The sequence below is a fragment of the Budorcas taxicolor genome, chromosome 5 (assembly GCF_023091745.1).
Source record: "Budorcas taxicolor isolate Tak-1 chromosome 5, Takin1.1, whole genome shotgun sequence".
NCBI lineage: Eukaryota > Metazoa > Chordata > Mammalia > Artiodactyla > Bovidae > Budorcas > Budorcas taxicolor.
The window spans coordinates 150,888,062-150,914,400 of NC_068914.1; the positions used below are offsets into that span (position 1 = coordinate 150,888,062).

Here is a 26,339-nt window from a genome sequence, read left to right on the forward strand (position 1 = left end):
ATGAGGCGTCTGAAGGGTTCTGACTCTCAGAACAGGTGAGAGATGTGGATGGGTCAGGAGTCTGTGGTTCAGACTTTCTCCGGGGGCAGCTCAGCTCCTGCTCGGGACCTTTGGCTGTGCCTTATGGGTGTCACCATCCTTTCCTGCCCAGACCTGTTCCCTCCACCAGCTGATGGGTGCTTCCTGAACTGCCAGAGCTGGGGGGTAGGGGAGCAGGACATGGAATCTGGTCTTTAGGAAAAGGGGCTGCAACTGTGGTGGGGGGGCATCATACTGCTAAGGAGAAGGGGTGAGCAGGGGTGTCAGGTGCAGAAGGGAGGCCTCGCGTGCTTGGCCAAGGAGCGGGAGGTCACTGCTGAGTGGGTGATCGATTGGGTGTGTCCTAGCGGAAGAAGGAAAGGAAAAGCCGCGTTATAGAACCAGAGTATCTGGGCTGGACAAGGACCTGGGGGCAGGACCCTGGGCTGGAGTCAGGGGACCTGGGTTCCAGCCTCAGTTCTGAGGTGAACTGGCTCTGTGATGTTGAGCAAGTTGGTTCCACCCCCGGGCCTCAGTTTCCTTTTTTGCAAGTAGGGCAGATTCGGCTCCTTGGTCCACGAGATGCCCTCTTGCTCCGACGTTGTTCCCAGAGGAAGCGGTGTTTGCACCAGCACTGGGGATTCTGCGCTGGAAGTGGCTGGAGAAAGACTGGGGAGCTGGAAGGGGCCTGGACTCAGATCCATCTCCACTCCCTTCCTGGCCCTGTGATTCTGCCTTCCCAGGCAGGCAAGGCTGGGAGGGCACTGGGTCCTGCTCCCACTCTGGAGACAGTGGCCGCCCCCCAGCTCCCCTCCTGCATTCTCTCCCACTTCCCCGGGTAGGGGTGATGAGGAAGGGGTGAGGCTGGGTGAGCCCTGGGCAATGATGCTTTTAGGAGGTGGTCTTGGAAGCCCCTGGCTGGAGAGGTTCCGTGACCCTGAGGGCCTTTCACAGGCCCTGGTGACCACGGGCATCTCTCTTGTGGCCCGCCTCCTCCTCTGCACTGCTGGCTGGGCCCCACCTCAAAGCCTCACCCTGCCGCTCTCCACCTCGGCCCAGCCCTGACTAAGTGTCTCTGTGTGCTCCGCCCAGGGAGGCAGGCCTGCTGCCTGGGATCTGCCGCTTGTTTTGGCCAATCCAGCCACAGGCTCCCTGACCAGACCGTCAGAAGCCGGGGACCTGGCGGTGGGGGTCTCGGGGTCTCCGGCTTGGGCTCTGCCTTGAGAGGTACCCTTTCCCAAGAAGGGGGTGGGTACTTCTGGACTCCCCCTCCCAGGGTCCCAGGCTCAGATCAGCAGACACAGTGAACATCCCATCCCTGAGGGTTCTGTGTGATGAGAACAGTGTCCCCGACCCCACAGGACTGTACTGGTCAGTTGAGGCCCTGGCACGTTTATCAGGAAAGTGTGTGTTCCTCTCCTCGTGGGCCTCCAGTGCAGGTCAGGGTGGACGCAGAGGTGCCCAGGAGGAGAGGCCGAGGTTGCACACAGATGCTCAGCCCGGTGGGGGGTGGGAGGGTGGGGGGTGCCCACTAGGTGCTTGCCCTGGGCTGTCACCCCGCCCCCCTCGATGTCCCCGTGATTACCTCACCGCAGGATCCGCCTGCCAGAGCGAGCTCAGAGCCGCCTGGGTGGAGAGCAGGAGGCTAATTTTAGACCTGGAGACTCCCTGCCAACAGCTGCAGCCGCCGGCCCGCGGGGAGCCCTGGACACGGCCCTCCAGGTCTGCTCTCTCAGCAGCAGGGACCGCTGGGGCGGGGGCAACAGTTCCTCTGCACAGGGGTAGGATCTGAAACCATGGCCTTTCCAAGTCTTCCTTTCTCCTCCTTTCCTTTAGATAGCTCAGTCCTTGGGACGTCCCTGGTGGTCCAGTGGCTGAGACTCGGTGCTTCCACTGTTGGGGGCTGGGGTTCAATTCCTGGTCAGGGAACTAGATCCCACATGCTGCAACTAAAGATCTCATAGGCCTGGAGGAAGATCAAAGATCCCTCGTGCCTCAAATAAGACTCAGTGCAGCCGAATACTTTTTTTTTTGCAAAGAAATGGAGGATCATTCAGTCCCCCATCTCTTTCTAGGTTGCTCTGTACCTCGGAACCTACTGACGGGCACCTGTATTGTGGGCCAGTGGGCCTCTGAGTGGGGCATATGGGGCAACGTGGAGAAGAGAGAGAACCTCCAAACTGTCCTGATCTTGGGCTAGATCTAGCCTCCCACTCGCCACCAACCTAATAGTCTACTATTGTGCTTCTCAATCTCTTTCCTATGAAAGTGTTAGTCACTCAGTCATGTCTGACTGTTTGTGACCCCATGGACTGTAGTCCACCAGGCTTCTCTGTCCATGGAATTCTCCAGGCAAGAATACTGGAGTGCATTGCCATTCCATTCTCTCTCTCTTTTTTTTTTTTCCTATGGGCTCACATCAAAAATGATGGGAAAATGTATTTGCATCACATGTGGGATAAAGAGAGAAGCATATTTGTGGTTGAGCTCCCGCTGCCCCAGGAACCCAAGTGGTTGACACTAGGTAGGCACCTGTGTCATCCATGTGAAGTCCACCAGCGGCCGGGACACAGGGGTTGGAGGGTGTGAGGTCATCTTCAGCTTGTTCAGTCCCAGCCCTGAGAGACAGCTACTGGGTTCACCAATGACTTAGGCTGGAAGGGAGGCCAAGGAGCAAGGAAACTGTGGACTAGAGAAGCTTGCCCAAAGTTAAACAGATGAAAATTTGTTTACTTACTAATGGCCATGCTATATGGCATGCAGGATCTTAGTTCCCCAACCAGGGGTCAAACCCAGGCCCCTTGTAGTGGGAGCCCGTTGTCTTGACCACTGGACCACCAGGGAAGTACCCAGATGAGAATTTAAAAAGCCAGTTTTGGTTCTAATTCTGCTAGGACATTCCTTCATTTATCCAATATTTATAGAATACTGTAAGGTTCAACATTCCGGGGATACAAAGATGAAAAATAGTTGCTGGGACACAATCTATTTTGCTTTAAAGAAAATCAAGGGAAAAATAACAACAACAAAAATATCATGTTGGCAAAAATTAAAGATTTTGACCTTCAAAGTAAAAATCAAGGAAACCTGCAGGAAGGTGGTTATTTTGTGAGGGAGATGAACAGAGGCACAGAGGGCTTCACAGGAATTGATTATGTCTATTTCTTGGGTAGAATGATGGACACATGGGTGTTAACTCTTTAAATCATTTCTGAAAGTGAAAGTTGCTCAGTCATGTCCAACTCTCTGTGACCCTATGAACTATACAATCCATGAAATTCTCCAAGCTGAATACTGGAATGGGTAGCCTTTCCCTTCTCCAGCAGATCTTCCCGAGCCAGGAATCCAACAGAGGTCTCCTGCATTGCAGGTAGATTCTTTACCAACTGAGCTATCAGGGAAGCCCCTGATCTCTATCCCTTTATATGTATGATATGATTCTTACAAGAAATTGAAAAAATACAGGGAGTTTAGATAAATGTTTAGAGAGTTAGGTAAGAAGGAGAGAGACAGGTAAATGTTATCACCTAGCAAGTGAGAAGTGCTTGTGCGGAGCTGTTGTAATAAGAGCCCACTCTGTGTTTGTTGCACCAAGCTCATTCAGTGTTCACAATTGCTGTGTAGGGGATGGGAGCCTTTATGGGTGAGAAAACTGAAGTTCACAGAGGTTACTTACCTTGTTCAAGGCTTCATGGCCAATCCTCTTCGCAGTCCGGTTTGAGTGCAGATATCCTAGCCATTCCTTGGGTTGATTTCTTTGTTGGCCTATGGGGTTGGGTGGAGATTGGAAAGATGTATAATCTCAATCTCTCTAAGCTTGTGCTCCCAGTGTAGGATATGGAACTCATTTTACTGGGTGCTCCTTCTTGTGCAAATAATTTGACTATAAAAGCACTGTATCAGGGTAAAGCTGACATTTATTGAGAACTAAAGCTATGCCAGCTGCTTCTCTAGTGGTACCCCTCCTCTGATCTTCTGGCTCCCCTCTCCGATCCTTCACCCACCCAGAGCAACACATGATTCCTATTTTACCAAGCAGTCTGCCTGGTGGCTCAGACGGTAAAGAATCTGCCTGCAATGAGGAAGACATGGGTTTGATCCCTGGGTCAGGCAGATCCCCTGGAAAAGGGCATGGCAACCCACTTTAGTATTCTCGCCTGGAGAATCCTATGGACAGAGGAGCCTGGCAGGCTACAGTTTATAGGGTCCCAAAGAGTCGGACAGGACTAATCGATTACACTTCCTTTTTTTCCTGCCTCCTCATCATTCCTCTGTTAAATCTCTCTTCTCCCTGCCTTCTCTAGGGGGAGCGGCTTCAATTTTGCTGTAACATCCATTCTGGAGCTGAGTTGCTGGGGATTTGAAGCTCTGTCATGAGCCCACCCCCTAAGCTAGCGCTGCTGTCTTTTTGGCCTACGCCAATTTCCATGGTTATCTGTGGGGAGGGACCGTCACCCTCAGCTGAGAAGGTGGAGCTTTCGAAGTCCTTAGTCCCAGTGGTTCTCAGTCTGGCTGCACTTTTGAATCACCTGGGAGCCTGAAGCACTGTTCTGACCCAGACCTCACCTCAAGTCAATCAGCTTGGGAAGGGGTGGGGTAGACCACTTAAGGTCTGCGCTTCCTCTCCAGATGCAAAGAGCTAAGAAATAAAGGGCGGTGATGAAGGAAGGGAGAACACAGCTGAGCAACGACCAGGCTACCCCTGGGTCCCAGACTGGTCCAGGATTAGGCCAGGGAGGACTGGAAATGGGACAAGGAACAGGGAAGGAAGGAAGGAGTCCATGAGCAGGAAAGAAAAGAGAAAGTGAAAAAAAAATAAAATAAAAATTTGGTGATTGGGGATGCTAGGTTGCCTCCTGTGATGGCCTTGTACTTGTGCAACACTACCTGTTCTGTGAGTTCAGGTCCAGCCAGTGAACTTTTGATGATGCAGTGTGTGAGAGCTGCAGGAGGCACAGAGAAGGGTGAACCCTGCCCTCTTGGTGTCCCCGGACCTACGTTTTTGCACAGACAGATGTGTCCATCGGAAATAGTGCATGCCCTTGACTTGTTCTCCCCAGCCCCCAGAAACCCCTCACCTTGGGCAAAGCTTATTACTCTTGTTTACAGTCTGTCACGTGAGGCAGGAACCCTGCGTATTTTGTGTCTTAGTCACCATTCTGTTACTGCCCACAACCCAGTATTATGTCTTGTCCTAAGAAAGCCCTCAACTGATTCCATGTTTGTTTAATTGAATTTGATTGTTTAAAACAACTAGAGCAAGGTGAGGGCCAAGGGCATCTGGAGCGTGATTATGCGCTCAAGTGTCTGGTACCAGTAATTCTAGCTGGGGGAGGAAGGCTTCATGGTGGAGGTGGGATTTGAAACGGGACTTACATGAGACAGAGAACTTAGATTAAGGGAGATGAGGGAAGATGAAGACAGGCTGTTCATTGCGCCCTGATGGGAGAGGAGGTGACTGCATTCCTCAGTGAAGGTGAGCAGGAAAAGGAAAGAAGTTCTTACAATCCAAAGGCAGCCAAAGTCGAGAGGTGGGGAGGCAGGAGTCAGCTGTAGGAAATTGGCACAAGCTTAATTCATATGTGAAGGACTGATGAACTGTTTTGTTTTTTTTTGACCATACCACATGGTATGTGGGGTCTTAGTTCCCTAACCAGGGATCAAACCTGTGCTCCCTGCATTTGAAGTGTAAAGTCTTAACCACTGGACTACCAGGGAAGTCCCTGTTGAATTTTTTATTTTTTTGACTGTCTCTTTTTCAATATTTATTTATTCGGCTTCACTGGGTCTTAGTTGTAGCATCCAGAATCTTTGATCATCATTGAGGCAGGCAGGATTTTTTAGTTCAAGTGTGTGGGATCTAGTTTCCTGATCAGAGATCAAACCCAGGCCCCGCCTGCATTGAGAATGCAGAGTCTTAGCCACTGGACCACCAGGGAAGTGCCAGGGTTGATGAACTGACCATGTAAGTAAATTCTCTGTGTTCACTTTTAGCCTGATTCTATAACATTAGGGATCAGCAAATTGGTACTCTCGTGGTGGGGTTGTACTCACAGATGTTCCATCCAAGAACAGAGGATATGAAGAAACTAAGCTCCAGAAATAAGTGAATAACCTCAGAAGTGGTAGTCCCAAGCCCTCAGTTGGCAACGGATGACAGAGAGTAACAGAGTGTGGTTCTCAGGCCTAGCTGCATACTAAACCATCCAAGAAGCTGAATAATCCAGGCAAAGGGGTGAAGGTTACACAGGCATATACGTTTGTCAGCACTTACGCAACTGTTTACTTAAAATGGGTACATTTTATTATATATAAATTATACATAAATATAGTTAATTTAAAAACAAAACATAGTGGAGCAGAAACCTCCATGGGAGCCGGAGCCAGTTCCAGTGTAGGAAAGTTAACCTGTAATCGACAAATTGCTGGAGGCTTGGTGTGGACAAGTCTGAGAGCTGGAAACTTCAGGTGGGAGAGGTAACGCATCACATAGTGATTACGGTCAACAATACTGAGTCATAAACTTCAGAGTTGCTAAGAGACTAGATCATAATTGTTCCCGCCACGAAAAAAGAAAAAAAAAGGAATGATGATTATGTCACGTGATATAGCTGTTAGTGAACACCACGGTGGTAATCACATTGCAACATATAAATGTTTCAAATTGACATATAGTACACTTAATTATGACAATTGAATCTCAGTAAGAGAAAGCAAAAACACATCCTAAACTTCAGGGGCGCCCAGTCACTGGAGGTGGAACTCACACTTCTGTGTGTTTTTTACTTCCTGGAGCTCCACCAGGTCCTCACTCATCCGAAGTGAATAGTGAAAGTGAAAGTCGCTCAGTTGTGTCTGATTCTTTGCGACCCCATGGACTAAACAGTACTTGGAATTCTCCAGGCCAGAATACTGGAGTGGGTAGCCTGTCCCTTCTCCAGCAGATCTTTCCCACCCAGGAATTGAACTGGGGTCTCCTGCATTGCAGGTGGATTCTTTGCCAACTGAGCTATCAGGGAAGCCCCTCGAGTGAATACTGGAGCAAAATGCTTCCGGCAGGAGGAAGGGAAAGGACCACTTTGAAATGTTACAGAGACTTCTGTTCTTCTCAACAAGGTCTGTTCCAAGGAGAAGCTGTTTTCCCAGAGCCTGGCCTACCTGGGGGAAGGGAAGTACCAACTCTAGGCCACTCTAGCTATGCTGTCCCGCCTATGGTGGGGAGTGAGAACCAAGAAGCACCAGTGAAGGGCATGGTCCAGGGCCAACAGCTCACCAAAAAATTGAGACCTGATAGCAGGATTATGCACCACGTCCCTACCCCAGACCTTACCCTCACATCACTACAGGCCTGTTGCCTGCAGTGTATCCTGTCTACCTAGTAGGTCTTGTCTACCTTTCAGTAAAAGTTTACAAGGCATTCTGAAAGGCAAAAACACAGTTTGAGGAGACTAAGCATCAGAACCAGAATCAGATATGGTGGAAATGTTGGAATGATCAGATTATGAATTTAGAAACCTACAATTAATATGTTAAGAGCTTTAATGGGAAAAGTAGAGAACATGCAAAACCAGATGATGTGAAGAGAAAGATGGAAATTCTAAGCAAAAATGAAAAAGAAATGCTGGAGATCAAAGCCACTGTAACAGAGATGAAGGATGCTTTTGATGGGCTCACTAGTAGACTGGACATGCCGAGGAAAGAGCTTTGAGCTTTGAGGATATGATGCTAGAAACTTCCAAACGGAAAAATAAAGAGAAAAAAGACTGCGGAAAAAAATCCTAAAACAGAACAGGATAAACTGTCCAAGAACTGTGGGACAACTACAAAGGTATGATGGGTGTAATGGGAATACCAGAGGAGAAGATAGAAAGGGACAGAAGAAATGTTTGAAGCAATAATGACTGAGAATTTCCCCCAATTAATGTCAGACATGAAAGTACAGATCCAGGAAGCTCAGAGAACACCGAGCAGGATAAATCCCCTCCCCACAATCATATTCAAACTTCAGAAAGTCAAAGATAAAGAGAAACATTCTGAAACAAGATGGGAGTGGGGGACGCCTCCCTTATAAAGGAACAGAGGTAAGAATTGCATCTGACATCGCAGAAACCATGCAAGCAAGCAAGAAGAGAGTTCACTGAAGTGCCTAAAGTGTTAAAGGGAAAAAACAAAAGCAAAGCACCAACTTAGAATTCTGTACCCTGTGAAATTATCCTTCATGAGTGAAAGAGAAATACTTCTCAGACAAAAATTGAAGGAATTTATTGCCAGTATACCTACCTTGCAAGAAATGTTGAAAAGTTCTTCAGACAGAAGGAAAACTATGTAGGTAAGAAACTCAAATCTATATAAAGGAAGAGCATTGGAGAATGAATACATAAAAGTAAAGTAAAATAAAAGCTTTTATGTTTCACAGATAATAATAGCAACAATGTATTTGACTGTGAATGCTTATGTATGTTTTAAACATCAGTGGTCTAAATACACCAGTTAAAAGATGGAGATTGTTACATGGATTCAAAAACAAGACCCAACTACAGGAAACCAACTGTGAATATAAAGATATATAGATTAAAAGTAAAAGAATGGAGAAAGATGTGCTATGCTAACATTACTCAAAAGGAAGCAGGAGTAGCTGTATTAACTTCAGACAGAGAAGAAATTTCAGAGCAAAGAAAGTTATCAGGGATAAAGTGGGGGATTATATATTAACACAACAGGAAGACATAACAATCCTTAATGTTAACAACAGCATATTACACATTCTTCTTAAGCTTACAGTGAACATTCACCAAAATCACTTTCTGGGTCATAAAGCAAACAAATTTAACAAATTTAAAAGAATAGAAACCATACAGTGTCTGCTTTTGGACCACAACAGAATTAAACTAGAAATTAATAACAAAAAGATTGCTGGAAAACCTCAAATACTTCGAGATTAAACAACATACTTCTAAAGAATCAAAGAAGAAATTTCAAAAGTATTTTGCACTAATGAAAGTGAAAATACAGCTTATTACAATTTGTGGGATACACTGGAAGCAGTGCTTAGAGAATTTATAGCATTGTTGAAATGTATGTATTAAAAAGGTCTTCCCAGGTGGTAAAGAATCTGCCTGCAAGTGCAGGAGACTTGGGTTTGATCCCTGGGTTAGGAAGATCCCCTGGAGAAGGAACTGGCAACCCACTCCAGTATTCTTGCCTAGGAAATCCCAGGGACAGAGGAGCCTGGAGGGCTACTGTGCATGGGGTCTTAAAAAGTCAGACACAACTGAGCACACACACACACATATTAGAAAAGAAAAAAGTAATCTAAGTTTCCACCTTCAGTCAGTCAGTCCGTTCAGTCGCTCAGTCGTGTCCGACTCTTTGTGACCCCATGAATCGCAGCACACCAGGCCTCCCTGTCCATCACCAACTCCCGGAGTTCACTCAGACTCACGTCCATTGAGTCAGTGATGCCATCCAGCCATCTCATCCTCTGTCGTCCCCTTCTCCTTCTGCCCTCAATCTTTCCCAGCATCAGGGTCTTTTCCAATGAGTCAACTCTTCACATGAGGTGGCCGAAGTATTGGAGTTTCAGCTTCAGCATCAGTCCCTCCAATGAACACCCAGGACTGATTTCCTTTAGGATGGGCTGGTTGGATCTCCTTGCAGTCCAAGGGACTCTCAAGAGTCTTCTCCAGCACCGCAGTTCAAAAGCATCAATTCTTCAGTGCTCAGCTTTCTTCACAGTCCAACTTTCATATCCATACATGACCACTGGAAAAACCATAGCCTTGACTAGACAGACCTTTGTTGGCAAAGTAATGTCTCTGGTTTTCAATATGCTATCTAGGTTGGTCATAACTTTCCTTCCAAGGAGTAAGCGTTTTTTAATTTCATGGCTGCAGTCACCATCTGCAGTGATTCTGGAGCCGTCAAAAAATAAAGTCTGACACTGTTTCCACTGTTTTCCCATCTATTTCCCATGAAGTGATGGGACCAGATGCTACTAGAAAAAGAAGAGCAAATTAAATCCAAAGTAAGCAAGAAAAGAAAAAAAAATTTTTTGAAAAATTTTTAATTACATCAGAATTATAAGTGAAATTGAAAATAGGAAATCAGTAGAGAAAATTGACAGAACCAAAAGCTGGTAGTTTTTTGGAAAGATCAATAAAGTTGATAAGCCTCTAGCCAAATCACTAAGAAAAACAGAGAAAAGACAAATTACTAGTATCAGAAATGAAAGAGGGGGCATCACTGTAGATTCCATGGGACATTAAGAGGATAATAAAGGAATATTTTGAACAACTCTCTGCCTACAAATTTGATACCATGAGGGAACTAGACCAATCCCTTGAGAGATCCAGTCTGCTAAAACTAGGAAGAAACAGACAATCTGAATAGGTATATATCTATTAAAGGAATTCAGTCAATAATTAATAACCTTCCAAAACAGAAAGCACAATACTCAGATGGGCTTACTGGTGAATTCTACCTAGACATTAAATGAAGAAAGTATACCAGCTCTCAACAGTCTCTTTAAGGGGATAGAAGCAGAGGGAACACAGTTGACCCTTGAACAATGCAGGGGTTAATTGGTGTATAATTTACAGTTGGCCCTTGTATCTGGTTCCTGTGTATCCATGGATGCATCCATGGATCCAACCGATTAGAGACCACGTGGTACTGTAGTATTTACTGCTGAAAAATATCCATATATAAGTGGACCCACACAGCTCAAGCTAGTATTGTTCAAGGGTCAACTTTACTTAAAATTCATTCTATGAGGCCAGCATTCCCCTACTACTAAAACAGGGCAGAGGGGTGGATTATAAGAAAAGGAAACTGCAGACCATCATCTCTCATGATCAAGTGCAAAAATCTTTAACAAAATATTAGCAAACAAATCTACAATGTATGAAAATAATTATACACCTGTAGTCAAGTGTGGCTTAGACGGTAAAGTGTCTGCCTACCCTGCAGGAGACCTGGGTTCGATCCCTGGGTTGGGAAGATCCTCTGGAGAAGGAAATGGCAACCCACTCCAGTATTCTTGCCTGGAAAATCCCATGGACAGAGGAGCAGAGGCTACAGTCCATGGGGTCGCAAAAAGTCGGACACGACTGAGCAACTTCACTTCAGTCAAGTGGAATTTATCCTAGATGTGCAAAGCTGGTTGAGTATTCAAAAATCCATTAATGGGAGATTCCCCTGGTGGTCCAGGGGTTAAGAATCCAACTTGCAGTTCAGGGGACACAAGTTCAATCTCTGATGGGGGAACTAAGATCCCACATACTGTGAGGGATGCTGAACCCACAAGCTGCAAATAGCCGCAACCCATGAACGACAACAAAAGATCCCACGTGACCCAGCAAAGATCCTGTGTGCTGCAATTAAGAACCAACATAGCCAAATAAAAATTTTAAAAATCAATGTTATCCACCACATCAACAGGCTGAAGAAGAAAAATCACATGATCATATGAATACACACAGAAAAAGCATTTGACAAAATCCAACATCTATTCATGATAAAAAGTCTCAGCAGTAGAGATGAACTTTGTGAGCTTGATAAAGAACATCGACAAAACACATGCAGCTACTATTGTACTTAATGGTGAGAAGCTCGATGAATCTCACCTTGGATATAACAATGATTTTCAGTGAGACCCCAAAGGCACAATCCCTGGAAGAAATAATTGATAAACTAGACTTCCTCAGCTAGTAAAGAATCTGCCTGCAATGCAGGAGACCCCGGTTTGATTCCTGGGTTGGGAAGATCTGCTGGAGAAGGGAATGGCTACCCACTCCAATATTATAGGGCTTCCCTGGTGGCTCAGCTGGTAAAGAATCCACCTGCAATGTGGGAGACCTGGGTTCCATCCCTGGGTTGGGAAGATCCCCTGGAGGAAGGAAAGGCTACCCACTCCAGTATTCTGGCCTGGAGAATTCCATGGACTGTATAGTCCATGGGGTCACAAAGAGTTGGACGCTACTGAGTGACTTTCACTTTTCAGAGTTCATTGCAATCAAAATCTTCTGCTCTGCAAAAATCAGTGTTAATAGAATGGGAACACAAGCCGCAGACTAGGAGAAACATTTGCAAAAGACATATCTGATAGTGGACAGTTATCCAAAATATACAAAAAAACTCGTAAAATCAACAATAAGAAAAAGAATAGCTCAATTTTTTAAAAATGGGCAAAAGACCCAGACAGTTACTCATCAAAGAAGATATCCAGATGACAAGTAAGCAAATGAAAAATATGTTCAACATCTTTGATTAGGGAATTGTATTTGAAAATGACAGTGAAGTATCACTACACACCTGTAAGAGTAGCCAAAATAAGGGAACACTGAGAACACAAATGCTGGTGATTATATGAAGCAGAAACTCTCAGTCACTGCTGGGGGGAAGGCACCATGGTACAGCACTTTGGAAGACAGTTTGGTTGTTTCTTATAAAACAAAATATAGTTTTACCATCTGCTCCAACAATCATACTCCTTGATTTTTACCCAAAGGATTGTGTCCACACCAAAACCTAGTCACAGATGTTTATAGCAGCTTTAGTCATAATTACCAAAACGTGGAAGCAACCAAGATGTCCTTCAGTAGGTGAATGGTTCAAATAAACTGGTACATCCAGGCAGTGAACTAGGAAGAAATGAGCTGTCAAACTATGGAAAGACATGGAGGAAACTTAAATGTGAATTATTAAGTGAAAGAAGCCAGTCTGAAAAGGCCATGTGCTGAATGATTCCAAATATTTGATATTCTGGAAAAGGTAAAATTGTGGAGACTGAAAATGTCACTGATTGTCTGGAATTAGTCAAAGGGAGGTATGAGTAAGTAGAGTGAGAGGAGCCTCTTTTAATTTTTTTTAACCTCTCCTTTGGTTGCCTCTTTAAAAAAAAAAAGTTTACTTATTTATTTTTGGCTGTGCTGGGTCTTTGCTCCTGCCCAGGCTTTTCTCTAGCTGCAGAGAGTGGGAGCTACTCTCTAGCTGGGATGCTCTGGTTTCTCTTGTTGTGAAGCATGGGCTCTAGGCACACAGGCTTCAGTAGTTGTAGTACAGTCTCAGCTGCTCTCTGGCATGTGGAATCTTCCTGGACCAGGGATCAAACCGGTGTCCCCTGTATTGGTGGGTGAATTCTTAACCACTAGACCACCAGGGAAGTCCCCAGAGGAGTCTTAGAACAGTGAATAAAACCTCTTTCAATCAGTTCCTCCCAGGCTGCTGCTGCTGCTAAGTTGTTTCAGTTGTGTCCAACTCTGTGCAACCCCATAGACGGCAGCCCACCAGGCTCCCCCGTCCCTGGGATTCTCCAGGCAAGAACGCTGGAGTGGGTTGCCATTTCCTTCTCCAATGCATGGAAGTGAAAAGTGAAAGTGAAGTCGCTCAGTCCAGGCTACCACTGTTCTAATTTCTCCAGTAGATCGCTTTGTCTGTTCTTGAACTTTGTTTGGACATTCCCCAGCTTACGATGGCTTGACAATTTTTTGACTTCGTGGTGGGTGCAAACACAATAGGCATTCAGTAGATTGCACTCTGCATTTTGAATTTTGGTCTTTTCCAGCGGTAGCGATACGTGGTCCACCATACTCTTGCGATGCTGGCAGCAGCAGTCCTGCTATCACAGGGTGAACCACTGATACACTCAAACTATTCTGGACCCAGGCAGCCATCTGTTTTTCACTTTCAGGACAGTAACCAATAAATTACATGAGATATTCAGCACTTGTTATAAAATAGGCTTTGTGTCAGGTGATATTGCCCAACTGTTGGCTGATATAAGTGTTCTGCATTTGGCTAAGCTGTGGTACTTGTTAAGTTAGGTATATTAAATGCATTTCTGATTTATGATGTTTTCAACTTATGAGGGGTTTTCTGGGATATGACCCCATCACAAGTTGAGGAAGGTCTGTCTATGAATGGAGTCATACAGTAAAGGACTCTCGTGTCTGATACTCTCACTAGAAATGGCTTTGAGATTTGTCCATGTTGTTGCTTGCATCCGTTTTTTTGTTTTTGTTTTTGTTTTTCAGTTGATGAGTAGCATTCCTAATTTTGGCTAAACCACAATTTGGTTATCAGCTCTTCTCTTGATGGGAATTTTAGTTCTTTCCATTTGGGGCTATTATAAATAAAACTACTATAAACTTCCTTGTATAAGACTTTGTTAGACACATACTTTTATTTCTCTTGGGTATATAATTATAGAATTGCTGGATCATAGGGTAGGCATATGTTTAGTTTTCATAAGAAATTGCTAAACTCTTTTTTATAGTATCTGTATCATTTTATACTCTCACCACCAAGTTATAAGCAATACAGTTGGTCCACGTCCTTGCAACGTTTGGCAATATCGATCTTTTAATTTTAGTAATTCAAGTGGGTATGAGGTGGTATCTCATTATGGTTTTACTTTGCATTTCTAAGATGACCGGTGAGGCTGAGGACTTTGCCATTACCTGTTGGTTATTCCTGTATCTTTCATGAAGTATTTAAATCTTAGGTCATTTTTAAATTGAATTGTCTTCTCATTGACTTGTAGGAGTTCCTTTTATATTCTGGATATGAGTCCTTTGTCAGTCATGTTTTACACATTTCCTGCTCACTTTCAGCCTTTCCTTTGTCTTTTAATGAGCAGTTTTTAGTTTTGATGGGGTCCAGTTAACTTTTTTGTCTTTTATCATTAGTGCCATTTATGTCTTGTGTAATAAATCCTTTCCTGCCCCAAAGCTATGAAGATATGATTTTCTAGATATATTTTCTTCCAGAAACTTAGCTTTTGACTTTAGTACTGTGATCCATTATGAATTAATTTTTCTCTATGGTGTGACGTATGAATTAAGGTTAATTTTTTTCCATACAAATATCTATATGTTCTAACTGTTTGGAAGGAATGATGCTAAAGCTGAAACTCCAGTACTTTGGCTACCTCATGTGAAGAGTTGACTCATTGGAAAAGACTCTGATGCTGGGAGGGATTGCGGGCAGGAGGAAAAGGGGACGACAGAGGATGAGGTGGCTGGATGGCATCACTGACTCGATGGATGTGAGTTTGAGTGAACTCCAGGAGTTGGTGATGGACAGGGAAGCCTGGCGTGCTGCGACTCATGGGGTCGCAAAGAGTCAGACACGACTGAGCAACTGAACTGAACTGAACTCTGTTTTAAAATATTTTCATATTTTCCTTTCCCCATTGAATTGCATTAGAATCCTTATTGAAAACCAATTGTGTGTATTCTAGACTTCCTATTGGACTATCCAAAACAATTTTTTTCTGACCGTGTCATGTGGCCTGTGGGATCTTAGTTCCTGACCAGAGATTGAGCCCACACCCCCTTCAGTGGAAGCCCAAGTCTTAACCACTGGATGACCAGGGAAGTCCGTGAACTATCCAAATTTAATACTCATATAACGCTGTCTTAATTGCTGCCTCTTTATTGTAAGTTTTGAAATCTTATAGTATAAGTCTTCCAACTTTTTCATTTTCCTTTATGACAGTCCTAGCTATCTGTGGTCCTTCAGCTTTCCAAAAACTTTTAGAATCAGCTCATTAAGTTCTAGAAGATGTCTGCTGGGATGTTGAATGGAATAAAATTGGGAGAGAATGGACATCTTAGTAATATTGAGCCTTCCAACTCACAAAAATGGAGTATGTCTCTATTATGTAGGCTTTCTCTTTCCTTAATGACACTTTTCTTCATGACACTTTTCTTCCTTTCCCTTTTTTCTTTCTGTTTTTTTTTTTTCTTGTTTTTGCTGCACCCTGTGACTTGCAGTCTTAGTTCCCTGACCAGGGATTGAACTTGGGTTCTGGCAGTGAAAGGGCCAAATCCTAACCATTAGGCTGCCAGGGATTTCCCTGTAGGTTTTCTTTAATTTCTCTCAACAGTGGTTTGTGGTTTTCAGTGTCAAGCTCATGCCCATCTTTAACTAAATGTATTCCAATGTATTTAATGCTTTATCATACTCTTGTAAACTTTGTATTTTAAATTTCATTTTCAATTGTTTATTGGTAGTATATAGAAAATACAATTGACTTTTGTATCTTGACCCTGTATCTTACAATCCTGCTACATTAATTCATTAATTCTAATAGTTTGTCAATTACTTAAGGTTTTCTAAGTATATAATCTTTCAATTAGGAATAAATGCAGTTTTATTCATTATGCCTTTTATTTATTTTTCTCGCCTTGCTGTGGTGACTAAGACCTTCAATGTTGAAATACAATGAATGTTGTCTTTTTTTTTTTTTAAATGAATGTTGTCTTGATCCTAGAGGGAGCATTTTCAATAATTCACCACTGTATTTATCAAGAGTTTAAAAACTGTCAGTATCTCAACCAATTTCCTCAGTAGTTCCTGCCTTTATCTATGAGCTTTAACAGCACTTCAGGTACGTTTTCTATCTCATTTAAACATAAATCATCAAGATTTAGAGGTGGTTTTAAAAAATTAATAAAAGTAACAGCAGCCATCAAGGTAGGTGGTGGGTTTTCTACATCTTCTAGGACGGATGGCCCAGTGGCCATGGAGTTCTTGCTGGAAAGGTTGACAGTGCTTCTCAGCGGTCACTTAGCCTAAAGTCTTCTGAATGCAATTCTCATCTTCATGGGCATAGGTCAACTTTAGAAAAGGGTCTTAATGCCCATTCTCCAAAATGCACCAGCAGAGAGTCCACATTGCAGGCAGGCTCTGGCATTTCAAACAGCCAGGACTTTAACATTAAACTGAACTCTGCTTGTTGTTGGTGTTGTTGTTCAGTCACAGCCGTGTCTGACTCTGTGACCCCAGGGACTGCATGCCAGGCTTCCCTGTCCTTCACTGTCTCCCAGAGTTTGCTCAAACTCATGTCCGTTGTGTTGGTGATGCCATCCAAGCATCTCATCCTCTGCCACCCACTTCTCCTTTTGCCTTCAGTCTTTCCCAGCATCAGGGTGTTTTCTAATGAGTCAGCTCTTTGCATCAGGAGGCCAAAGTATTGGAGCTTCAGCTTCAGCATCAGTCCTTCTGATGAATATTCAGGTTTGATTTCCTTTAGGATTGACTGATTTGGTCTCTTTGCAGTCAAAAGGACTCTTAAGGGTCTTCTCCAGCACCATAGTTTGAAAGCATCAATTATTTGGCTCTCAGCCATCTTTATGGTCCAACTCTCACATCCGTACATGCCTACTGGAAAAATCATAGCTTTGATTATATGGACTTTTGTTGGCAAAGCGATGTCTCTGCTTTTTAATACACTGGCTAGGTGCTTACCCAACCCTGATTCTGAATTTAGGAGCCAGGAGGTCAGGAGGTGAGTCCTCCGAAGTCTCTTCTCCCTCCTCCTCATTCCGCAGCAGCCCTGAAGGATTGGAAGGATGGTGGCTTAAGGCAGGGAGGCCCACATTCAGGTAAAATTAGTTTGACTTGGGACAGCTTCCTGAGGAATGTGGCTTTCCTTGCCTCCGAGATCCCATGAGTAACAGCAGAGGCTGAGATCTACCTTTTGATCTCAGGCTAATGGTGGTCCTGACTGTGCTGGAGCATTCAGGGTTAAGTCTTACCTTCAGGTAGCATTTTTTTCTTAGAGTTGTGTCCCAAGGAATTGATGGAAGCAGGGGACTCATGGTTACTAAGAATGACAAGAATATCAATGCTCTTGAATAATTTATTTCAATTAATTAGTTGATTAGATTACATCAGGTCTTAGTTGGTGCACTCAGGGTCTTTGTGGCAGCACACAGACTCTCGACTGTGACACGCAGGGTTAGTTGCTCCGCAGCTTGTGGGTTCTTAGTTCCCTCATCAAGCTTCGAACCAGCGTCCCCTGCATTGCAGGATGGAATCTTAACCACTGGACCACCAGGGACGTCCCCATGAATGGTTTATATCATAAAAATATGTATACATCGGTACATACTTTGCTGGCAGTGTATATTTTGTGTTTGCATCAGTTCAGCTCAGTCTCTCAGTCGTGTCTGACTCTTTGTGATCCCATGGACTGCAGCACGCCAGGCTTCCCTGTCCATCACCAACTCCCAGAGCTTGCTCAAACTCACGTCCATTGAGTCGGTGATGCCATCCAACCATCATCTCATCCTCCGTCATCCCCTTCTTCTCCTGCCTTCAGTCTTTCCCAGCATCAGGGTCTTTTCCAGTGAGTGTTTACATACGTATCTATAAATTATTGATAAAAGCTTTTTCGTGTCCTTTTCCCTCACTTGTATTCCAATACCTTTTCTTGAGGCCTGGAGAAAAGGTTGGCATTTGTTAGGTCCTGGAGAACCAAGGAGAGCCCCAGCTATGCCCACAGATGTGCCTTGTCAGGTACCCTGTCAAGGACTGGGGCAGAGAGAAGGCTGAGTGCTGAGGACTCAGAGAGCAAGTTGCGTTAACTCAGCCTCTGGCCCACCTCTAGTTCCTGTTTTCTCTTCTGTCATATCTCAGCCTTGTTCCCTGGGCTCCCTTACTGCCTCTATTCATTCATTCATTTTTCTTTCTTTAACTGAAGTAAGATTCATATAACACTGACCTTTTAAATGTACACCCTCTGTACACCCTCTGTATTGTGTAACCATCACCTGTGCCTGGTTCTGAAACGTTTTCATCAGCCTGCAAGGAGACTCTGTACGCCTCAGGCAGACACTCTCCTCTTTCTGCCAACCCTGCCACCTTCTAATCTGCTTCCTGTCTGTGGATTTACCTGTTCTGCATATTTGGTATAAATGGATTCATACAGTATAGGACCTTTTATGACTGGCGTCTTTCGCTTAGCATCATGGTTTCAAGGTTCATCCATACTGTGACATGTAATTAGTACCTGGTTCTTTTCCGTGGGTGACTCATACTCCATTATGCTGGACAGACCACAGTTTGTGTCTCCACTCATCCTCTGACGGGACATTTGAGTGGCTTCCACCTTTGTCTGTTGTGAATAGTGCTGAACACTGGTGCATAAATATTTGTTTTGACACCAGTTTGCAGGTCTCTTGGATGTACACTCTAGACGTGGATTTGCTGGGTCACGTGGTGACTGCATTTCCTTCTGGAGGAACCGCCTTTGTCCATTCTCTCTGAGTACTGAACCAGGTGGGGGTTCCTTGCTGCCATGCTTAGCTTTCCCGTCGCCATCCTCTCACCTTCACCTGTCTCCATGCTGGGAGGTAGACATCCTGTTCTTGGCGAGGTCCGCCTGTCATCCGCTCACTGTTCCTCTCTTGTGCAGTGGAATGGCCACCCTCCAGGGAGTCCGGGTTTCCTGCCCTAAGCACCTCCTTGCCATTGTGATCCTTGAGTCACCTTCTGGGTACAGTGTCCTCTGGCTTTCTTTTTTCTTTTCTTTTTTTGGCTGTGCAGCATTTGGGATCTTAGTTCCCCTACCAGGGATCAAACTCGTGCCCTCTGCATTGGAAGTGTGGAGTCTCGACCACTGACTGCTGGATTTCTTAGTCCCTGCCCTCCCCTATCCCCCAACTGGGATGCCCACCCCAGATTTTCAGAGCAGCGGCTAAACACTAAACAGACCTCCCTCTACTCCTCTAGTTTGATGCCCCTCCCCTGCCCTGGCCACTTGCCAAGTCCTCTGTGCTTTCTCCTGGGCTTATTAATACCTTAGCTGTGCCCCACAGTTGACCCGAAGAGAGATTGTTTTCCCTCTTCCCGCTTGATGCTGCCTCTGATGGGTATCATGAGGCCTGTCTTTATACCTTTATGCCTCTTAACGCTGAAAGGTGTTTTGTTGTGTTTTGATATGGACCATTTTTACAGTCTTTATTGAATTTGTTACAATATTGCTTCTTTCTTTCTTATGTTTTGGTTCTTTGGCCACGAGGCACCTGGGATCTTAGCTCCCCAACCAGGTATCAAACCCACACCCTCTGCACTGGAAGGTGAAGTCTCTTAACCACTGGACTGCCCAGGAAGTCCCTGAGAGGTGGTTTTGAATGAGACCCTGTGTCCCCACCCTCAGCTCCCACACTCCGCTTTCCACCCAAGTCCACTTGCCTCCCTAAAACTACACACTCCAGACTACGGGGCACTACACGGTCACACACTGCTGGCTTTGGATGCTTCACACCAGTGTCCTGGACCATGCGCTCAAGGGATGCTCTCAGACCCGGGATAAAGTTTAATAGTTACATCTGTGGACCCATGTGATGCTGATTTCCTGATTCCTGTTTGTTCTTGATCCGTTTTTTATGTGGGGGGTTTTGTTTGTTTTGGTCCCCTCCCACGTCAGTTTTCAATGAGCTCTCAGGAAGCAAAGGGCTTCCCAGGTGGCACAGTTGGTAAAAACATCTGCCTGTCAACACAGGAGACATAAGAGACGTGGGTTTGATCCCTGGGTTGGGAAGATCCCCTGGAGGTGGAAATGGCTACTCACTCCAGTATTCTTGCCTAGAGAATTCCATGGACAGAGGAGCCTGGCAGGCTACAGTCCATGGGGTCACAAAGAGTCGGACATGACTGAGTGTGCACACACACTCAGGAAGGAAGGATTCCTGCATGTGTGGGATCATGGGTCGGGGTAGGGGGGTGGGCAGGTATGGCTGGAATGGAACCTGCGAGAAAAGAAAGTCTCCTGATTGGAGCAACAAACTGAGGGAAAGCAGATGTGTGGGGCTGAGTTAGACCTAGGACACCAGAGCTGAGGAATGGATATTGATAAGGCCGCATTTATAACTTTGTCTTCCTGGATGTTCCCAAGTCCATCCTTAAAGAGGCTCCTCCAGCATCTGGATGGCCATGGGGGCACCCTGGACAGTAAAATTGGGAAAACCAGTTAAATGATGAGTCGGTGAGTCTAGGAACCCAGCAGTGGAGCTTTGACGAGAAGGTACAAAATCTTGGGGGGTGGGGTGCTCTGGGTCAGAGCCCAGAGACCCCAACAGTGTGTTAATAAAATCTGAGGACAATACCTTGAGGGGCCTGGAGAGGTTTCTAGGGGCTGGTCTTCCCCCTCTGGAAGCTTGAACTAGCGGCAGGATGAGCTAGCTAGCATCATGGGAGTCTCCTGTCTGGCTGTGGTCCTTCTGACCTTTGTTTAGGTCTGGGGTTGGGGTGGTCAAAAAGTTAAGGTCCAAGCAGGTGACTTAAGTAAGGATGCTAGCCCTGTGTGGGTGTAGGCACACACTGGGTGGGGCGTGGGTGGTGTCTCAGCCAGCTAGGGTAGGGCCTTCTTGCACTCTGCTGCCGCCCCTGTCACACACCTTTGTCCCAGCCCCGGAAGGGATCTAGGGCCCCCTAAATGCTAACAGCAAAGGCCCGGGGAGAGGAGTCCGGGCGTCTCGGGCTTCAGGGTAAACCAGACACTCAGGGTGAGGATTGGGTGTTCTTCCTGTAGGGGAGATCCGGTCCAGGCAGAGGAACTTGTTTGTGGGCGGTTTCATCATTGCCTCCCTTGGGGCTTGGACCCAGTTGGCCGGCCTATGCGAGCCACCTGTCAGCAGGGCTTCCTGCGCCCTGGTGCCCCTGCCCCCTCGGAGTTCTGAGAAGCAGCTGTTGCCGGGCCCCTTGCCTGCCCGTGGCCAGCCTCCCGGATGGAGGATATTGTCATGGCCTGCGGGGACGGCTTGTTAGTTCCCGACGATCAGGACATGGAAGGTGGCACAGGAGTCGTGGGGTGGAGGCCCTGCTGCAGAGGCGGCAGAGGAGGGAGGAGGGGCCAGTGAGAGGAAGGACAAGAGGGACAGAAGAGTCTCAGGAAGAAAGGCCACGCCAGGCCTGGGAAGGAGCTGGGGGAGTCTGGGATGGGGCGTTCTCAGAGCTGATGTGGATAGAGGGTGTGACCACCCCTTCGCCTGATTTCAGGATGAGTGACATCTTTCCTTTTGTTTAAATAAGTTCCCGAGTAACAACTCCTAAATGGATGGGGTGACTCAGCAGAGGCCAGCAGTCCGCCTGTGGGGTTCACCCACTGCTCCCTGGCCTTTCCCATGAGATCTGGCTGCTTCGGGGAATGCACGTGACTCATGCCCCTGGGCCTCCCTGTTGGACGGCCACACCTGGCCCACCTCTTTCTTTCAGCTGCACACCGGTCCTCCCCCTACCCGGGGGCCACACCACCCAGCTCTGCTCCTGCTGCCAGGGCTGTGACTTTGGCTCACTCCCACCCCCCAAAAGCCCGCCTTTCCTGGGAGCCCCGACATCGCTGCCATCAGGGTCAAATCCTCCCGGCTCTGGCACAAAGCGTCTTTTCCTGTCTCTGTCTCAGATTTCTGACCTGTAAGATGAGCCCTGGGCTCGCTGCTCACTCCTCCTTGCTGTGTGGAGCCGTGAATTCCTGTCTTTAAGGAGCTTGGAGCTTGTCAGATGAGAGATTGGCCAAAGTCGGCTTCTGTCTCCCAGCAGCCCTGCCTCCCTTCCTGACCGTCTACCACGCGGACAAGCGCTGACTCTAGGGCAGGGCCCCTGGGGGCCTCAAGCCTCAGCAGTCTCCCCTTCTCCAGGCCTTATTCTGCTCACCTCCAGAGCATCCGAATGCCACTTACCACCTGTGTCCTTCTTGCTAAAATTATGCAAATAAGGCATGCTGTTTAAGGAAAAAGAGAAAGAAAGAAAAGGAAAGAGAAAAAGCCAACATTGTTGACAAAGAAAGAAAAGGAAAGAGAAAAATCCAACATTGTTGACTTGTATTTAAGTAAAATGTAAGAATCAGTACTTCTCCCACCTCTCCTGTAGAATCATGAAATGTGCCTCAAATCCAGCCCCCTCTGTCCACCCGCTTCTCTAAGCATTTACCAGATTCTCGTATTCAAGTGTCTTTAGCTCTGCTTTGAGGTCAGGGACTGGTCGTCTCTCTCTGTGTCTTCGATCCTGGGCGCAGCGCCTAGTGTATTGTGGGCATTTGTTAAGTATCCTTTGAAAGAATAAGTGAATGAAGGAATGAGTGAATAATAAGATCTAGTGTTCAAATCTCTGCTGCTTCCTTGTTGAATGAACCTCAGTTTCTTCACCCTTAAAACTGGGATAATAATTCATGTTCTTTTGAAGTTAAATACAATGCCAGTGATGGTGCCAACACAGTTCCTGGCAAAGCGTGAGCCTTCAGTAAGTGCTGTTGAGTTAAATTCTAAAGGGACCCAGTTGCCCTCCCTCTCCAGACCTGGGCTGCCCGCCCTGCTACTGAGTGTCCCCTGTCCTGCCAGCCACTCCCCTTCCAGTGCAGGGCCTGTGTGGCCAGAAGTTGAGAAAAAGGGATAAGAAGCTGCCAGCTGCCCTCAGGGAGCTCATGGTTGGACTTGGGAGAGGTAAGCAAGCCCCAGCCAGGGGAGTGGTTATACAGATGCTGAACCTGAGCCCAAGGGTGGGGGAGGAGAAGAGAGCACAGGGGAGCCTTGGGGTGATGGGCCAGGGAGTTTGAGAAGAATGGACACATGAGTGTCAGGCTGTCATCTATAGATTCAGACAGGATATTCTGTGTAGGACCCAGGTGTGACATCACCTGCTGTGTTTTCCCCAGATCTTAGCTGATCTTTCTGTGTCCGGGTCTCAAACTTCTTTGCCATGATCCACAAAAAAGTGCACTTTGAGTTGCCAGTACAAACACACACACGCCTGCATTCTAGATGTAACAGGAGCAAGCCAACAGCACGATACTTCCTCCAGCTACAAGGTGGGGGGTGACGGTGAGGTTTGCCTTTCTGTACAGATACTGTTTGTGTCCCACTAAACTGATTTCATGGACCACTTATGGGTGGCGGTCCTCAACTCAGAACATACTGCCCAGCTCAGCAGTTCCATGTGAGGTTGTCTTAGAGTCCCTTTCTGCCAGAGCTTGTGAGCTCTGGTGTTCAGCTGAGAAGCCCACAGCTCACAGAGGGTCAGAATTTATCTGGGATGTAGCAACCCACTCCAGTACTCTTGCCTGGAAAATCCCATGGACAGAGGAGCCTGGTAGGCTGCAGTCCATGGGGTCGCAAAGAGTTGGACACGACTGAGCGGCTTCATTTTCACTTTTCACTTTCATGCATTGGAGAAGGAAATGGCAACCCACTCCAGTGTTCTTGCCTGGAGAATCCCAGGGACGGCGGAGCCTGGTGGGCTGCCGTCTCTGGGGTCACACAGAGTTGAACACAACTGAAGTGACTTAGTAGTAGTACACCAGCTAAGTGGCAGAACCAGGGGTCACACACAGGGATATATGACTCCAAAGCCCACCACCGGGGTCATGTCCCCTTCTCTGACACTGCGTGGGGGTTCTGCCAGCCCTGCACTGGACTGCAGATCAAGGAACATTCAACGTGGCCCATTTCTTCGTGCCCCGGGAAGCTTGGTCAAAGTGACAGCTAAGCCTGCCTTATATTATCAAGTGCCGCTCAGCCTAAAACTGAACAAGCAGCCCTCAGAAAACAAAGTCTTAATACCCGCCCCACCCCGCCAACATGCAAGAATTGGTTATTGAGAAAAGGTGCAGTAATATGAACCTACTGCCCAACAGCCAAATATAATAGGATCAAACCATGTCTTCACTGCCCCTGGGGCTTCCCTGGTGGCTCAGACTGTGAAGAATCTGCCTGCAATGCAGGAGACTCGGGTTTGATCCCTGGGTTAGGAAGATCCCCTGGAGAAGGGAATGGCAACCTACTCCAGTATTCCTGCCTCGAGAATCCCAAGAACAGAAGAGCCTAGTGGGCTACAGTCCATGGCGTTGCAAAGAGTCGGCCATGACTGAGTGACTAACACTTTCTGCCCACAGCATTGGCCTCATGACTCTCTCCCCCTCCTTTGGAACCCCTAACTCAGAAATTAGAGGGAGGTCTCCTGTGCTACCCCAAGGAAAGAAGGAAAGCTGGGGAAAGGCAGGGAGAGAAGAACAGATGAGTTGGGAGGAAAAGAGCTGAGGAAACCAGGAGTACAGATGGGCCACGGGCCTGTAGTACCTGAAATCCTAAGCCTGTGGAAGGCAGTGAGTTTTATAGGAAGAAGGAGGGGATTAAGGGGGGGTCCTGTCACAGTTGTAAAACCATGGGCGGGCGGAGGGAGAGGGGTCTGAGTGCCCTGTTGAGATAAGGGCAAAGCGAATGAGACTGTAAACAGCACTGGTATCCTACCACACTGGTCTCTCCTCTTCTTTGAGCCAGACAGCACGGGTCATTGATTGGATTATCATGCATGCTGACCGGCACGGGCTGGAAGGAAGTGTAGACCTCGCAACAGAGACCACTGTGATATTCGGTTTGCCTTTGTGTGTGTGTGTGTGTGTATATATATATATATATATATATATATACTTTTTCTTAATTAAATTAATTCACTCTTGGCTGCGCTGGGTCTTTGTTGCTGCAGTTGGGCTTTCTCTAGTTGCGGAGAGCAGGGGCTTCTCACTGTGATGGATCCTCTTGGTGCAGAGCACGGGCTCTAGCTGTGGCACACTGGCTTAGTTGTGCTGAGGCACGTGGAATCTTCCCAGACCAACGATAACATATTTGAAAAATATTTTTATTTATTTATCTGGCTGCACCAAGTCTTCTACTTATTTATTTCTTTGGCTATGAGGGTCTTAGTTTCAGCATTCGGGGTCTATAGTTGAAGCATGCAAGATCTGGTTCCCTGACTGAGGATGGAATTTGGGCCCCCTGCATTGGGAGCGTGGAGTCTTAGCCACTGGACCACCAGGGACAGTACTTCCCTGGTATGTACACAGTATTGTGCTATGTTAATTTCTCTCTACTGATGCTTTTATAAAAGACTCATCTTTCTCCTCTGTGTTCACAAGGTTAGGCAGACTTCTACACTAATTAAGCACTAACTCACTCCTAAGCAGTGAGTTAACTGGTTATCTGGTAGCTCTGCTTTGACTCTCTGTCTGGGATAAATAAAAACCAAGTGAAAGCGTAAAGTGGGGGACGAATGAGCACCATGCTGACCGTCGCCAGGAACCAGCATTGGCCCCAGTGTCCTTTCCCACCTGGGACCCTGAGAGCCCAGTGAGGGAAAGGAAGGCCTGTCTACACTGTTTCCCCAACCCCATCCTTCTTGGACCGCAGAGTTTCTTTGGATAAACCCCAGATCAACTAAGAATCGGCTCTTGCTGAAATTTGCCAAGGCGAGACATTTGTCTCCATCCGTGGGGTGATCTTCTGCAATTTCTGGCCTTTCTCACGCTTTCACCCCCCATTTTCGGAATGTCCCACTGGGTGAGATACTGTCTCCCTGCTACCCTCCTTTGTCTTTGAGGGAGGATCTCAAAGACCCTCAGTTCACCTAGCCCAGGTTTGCTGTCTGCCAGGAGATAGCTCTCTGAATGGGTCTGCTTCTCAAATCGCCGGCATCCGGAGCTGATAGGAGTTGGGGTGGTGGGTGGGGAGCTGGAAACAAAGCTGTGTGGAGCCCGCCAAGCG

The 26,339-nt window shown here is 46.5% G+C and overlaps 1 protein-coding gene across 1 annotated transcript in view; it reads left to right on the plus strand.

Moving 5' to 3' along the window:
• B4GALNT3 (beta-1,4-N-acetyl-galactosaminyltransferase 3) overlaps positions 1-26,339 on the plus strand; it is a 96,066-nt gene that overhangs the window by 16,163 nt on the left and 53,564 nt on the right. The window lies entirely within an intron of this gene.